General features: G+C 49.3%; 1 protein-coding gene and 1 long non-coding RNA gene across 3 annotated transcripts in view; one reads left to right on the top strand and one right to left on the bottom strand.

Moving 5' to 3' along the window:
- TNNT3 (troponin T3, fast skeletal type) overlaps positions 1 to 3296 on the top strand; it is a 41562-nt gene that overhangs the window by 6005 nt on the left and 32261 nt on the right.
- LOC108444794 overlaps positions 1 to 3296 on the bottom strand; it is a 14849-nt gene extending 11553 nt beyond the window's left edge. For both annotated transcript variants that reach the window (XR_001859501.1, XR_001859500.1), the window contains exon 1: positions 3222 to 3296. This is a non-coding gene — a long non-coding RNA (uncharacterized LOC108444794). The remainder of the gene's footprint in view (positions 1 to 3221) is intronic.

The raw sequence follows: 3296 nt of genomic DNA, 5'->3' as shown, positions 1-3296 counted from the left end.
AACTGCTGATTAAACCCCCCTGCAGAATCCTTTTCTCTGGGGTGGGATGAAGAGAAGAAAGGGTGTAGAAGAGCTGTATAAAAATTTACTTTCTTAAATGGCTTTTTGTGGTTCCCATTTCCCCTCTGCCCTGAATCATGGTAAAAGGTTTATAACTGAATGTCACAAAACAGAAAAACACATCCCCACACTTTCCCAGTCAGCTTAATACATTTTTCTGGATACTTTCAATTATTTCGAGGCTGATATCTGTAGAAGCAGACAAACATGCCAAAACCAAAATATCTGTATCATGCAAAAGAGTAAAAAATGTTGTTTTGAAAGCATTCAAACATGACTCTGGAGAGGAGGGGATATGAAGAATCATTCAGACTGTGAAATCAAGTAAAACACATTTTCCTCATAACTAAATTCACTTTGGATAACTTAACCATTTTTGAATGACAGAAGGTGTCAGTGAAAGTTCCTCTGTAGCTCTGCCATGAAGGTCTAAGTGCAGAGTTGTGGGCAAGTCTGGGTGAGGAAGGGCCTCAGGAAGTCTTCTTGCCCAACTTGTGGGCCAGAGCAAAGTCTGCTTTGGAAGTAAACCTGTTTGTTCAGTGTTGGAGAGTAATGGGTGGATAGGGATAGGTATTGCTTTATCTCAGAAATTGGATCTCTCCTGGGCTGTGAAAGAGTGCCAGTTTTATGGGAAGGATGTAGCTGATTTTATTTAAAAACTCTGTAGTCTTTTATGAACACGTAGGACTTCAGACTTCCAGGGTAGTACAGGTTTTCAGATGAACTTTTCCAGTGCTTTTTCAGCTCGCTGGCTGAGTATTAAACAGCCATGGAGGCAATGATCCATGAAAATGCTGCCTGCTGACTGGTGTGCAATGAGCACAGGGAAAAGATATTTAAAAAAAACAAACCCAAGCAAAACACACACACAAGCATTTGACCAAAGTGCCCATCTTTATGCAGTTTGTAAAGTTATCAGGGCTAATGTGTGTGTACTGTGTGTAAAGGCATCTACCCTGAGTGCACTGGCTGCTGAAATAGGTCAACCAAAAGCCAGAAAAGATGAGAAGAACTGGTTACAGCTTCCCTGCAAGTGGCCCAGCAACACAATAAATTCCTCAAATAGCCAGTCTGGGTGCTCCTGCCTACCAAGAAAAAATGCAGCGTTGGGCCAGGCTACCTATGGAAACTTGTCTCGATCTCTGCCCCAGCCTCTAGTTCCTGTTCAAGGAGAGACACTGGTTTGCTGTTCCCTCTCCCAGGTGGAGATGCTGTCACAGTAAAAGCATGCCAGGCTCTGGGCTTAGGTCTGCTGGCAGATGGACTTTCTGTGGTTTGAGACCCTGGTTCATATCTGTGACCTGCCCCTGTGGTCTTTGGCCTTGGTGTTGTCTCCTAACCTGGCAGCTGGTGGGAGAGAGGGGCTTCTGCCACAACAGGTGCTTGCTGCACCCTCACCTAATGAATTTGGGTAGCTTTTGGTAGCTGTGCAGGCACAGCTGGGATCATCTCTCCCATATCTGGTCTCTGTGATCAGTAGGGAGTGTGAGGTACTTGGTGGTGGTTTGCTCACTCTCTAGGCTGGCAAGGCTGCACTGTGGCAGCTCAAAGGAGAGCCCCAGTAACCTTGCTGCTGGTGCAGGGAGAAGAGATGATGTCAAGACAGCACAAAATATATATCCTAGAGCAGGAGAGTCTACAGTAACAAGAGACAAAGCTGATGAGGAAAATGTGGCAGGTTGTGAATGAAACTGCTGTGTGATGGAATCAAGAGATGAAGTAAGGACTTGACATAGAATGTGTGAAAAGCACAGGGTCTGCAGCTAAGGTACGAAACAAATATTGGAGAGGCCTATAGTTATATGCTGAAGTGGATAGAGAGACCCACAAAGGCAAGAAAGGACAAACATAAATTGGGCTGTGAGGAATGAGCCTGGTTGTGAACCAGCTGACAGCAGAGCAAATGTAAGATGTGTGCATCAGACAAGCCCTCTTTACTGGGGGCTGGAGAAGGTACCCTCAGTCCCATAGGAAGAGGGATTCAGATAGTGCTGGGACTGGAAATAAGATGCATGACATGGACATGAGTGCTCTGACAGAGGCAGCCCATAGCATGCACAGATGTCCTTTGGGACAGTACTAAGCAGAAAGGCCATGCTCCCAGGGTGTGGTGGTGGGGAAGACAGAGCATGGCCATGACACATGATCTAAAGATGGATGTTGTCTGGAGCACTTGTCTGACTGTCCAGGAACTGAGCTGAGTGCAGGAACTGAGAGGATACTGCAGGCACCAATGTTTGCTTCTCATCTATTTGAAAATGGAGCTGCAGCAGAGAAGTCTGATTACCTGTCCCTCCCATCACTTGTACCAACCTCACGTTTGTCAAGATGCTTGGAGTGAAATCTGAGTGATGCAAGCACTCCCCTGCCAGTGTGCACAAGTGGCCCCACTCTGGTGCAGGCTCTGCAGCCCTGCAACGTGCTCACGCTGCTCCTGCCACATGGCTGGCAGCAGATGGGCCCGTGGGAGCGTTCGGGCCCGCATCTGCTGGGAAGCACCATGCCGTAAGCCCAGGCTTCACATGCACTTGCACACACACACACTTTCTTTTGAAGGGATTGATCCACTCCTTGGCGTGACAGGCCTGAGTTGTGGTGCCCCATGGGCAGCAGGGACAGTCCATAGCTGGCAGGTGGGCACAGGAGGCTGGTGAATGCCACTGCCAAACTGGGCCCACCGCAAACATGAAAGAAACAGCTGGATCCCTCTCCTCCCATGCATCCCCACTCTGCTGCTGGTTTGGGCAAATATGGTATTTCTTGGAGGCTTGCCCAGCTGGTGGGGAGCTTGAGGGAAAGGAGCCAGTGGAAGAGAGCAAAAACGCTCGGTGGTTCCGAAAGCACAGCGTGCAAGCCGGTTTGCTGTGTTAGTGCTTTGGGCAGAGCTGCAGGGTGAGTGGAGTTGATGATACCAGGTCTGGCCATGTGTTCCCATGCAGCTGCTGCTCTCCTCAGCAGCACGGGGTGCCCACCCATCTCCCCCATCCAGCAAACTCCCACATGAAGCCAGGGTGCTGAGGATGGATGCACTGTCCCCCTCCCCCCGACAAGCGACAAAAGCATTGGCTAGAGGGGGGTTGCAGGAGAGAGGCGAGGGGATAAGCTGCCGGACAGCTGGAAAAGACAAGCGGGACAGGAGATTTTTAGCTCGTGCGTGTTACCTGGTGACTGGGAGGCTGCAGCACTGTGCTCCCACTCCACGGCTTTAAAAGCTTAACTCTGCATCCTCAGATGGG

Source organism: Corvus brachyrhynchos, unplaced genomic scaffold (genome assembly GCF_000691975.1).
Source record: "Corvus brachyrhynchos isolate BGI_N302 unplaced genomic scaffold, ASM69197v1 scaffold62, whole genome shotgun sequence".
In the NCBI taxonomy this organism is placed as follows: domain Eukaryota; kingdom Metazoa; phylum Chordata; class Aves; order Passeriformes; family Corvidae; genus Corvus; species Corvus brachyrhynchos.
This window is presented reverse-complemented; position numbering and strand designations above follow the sequence as displayed.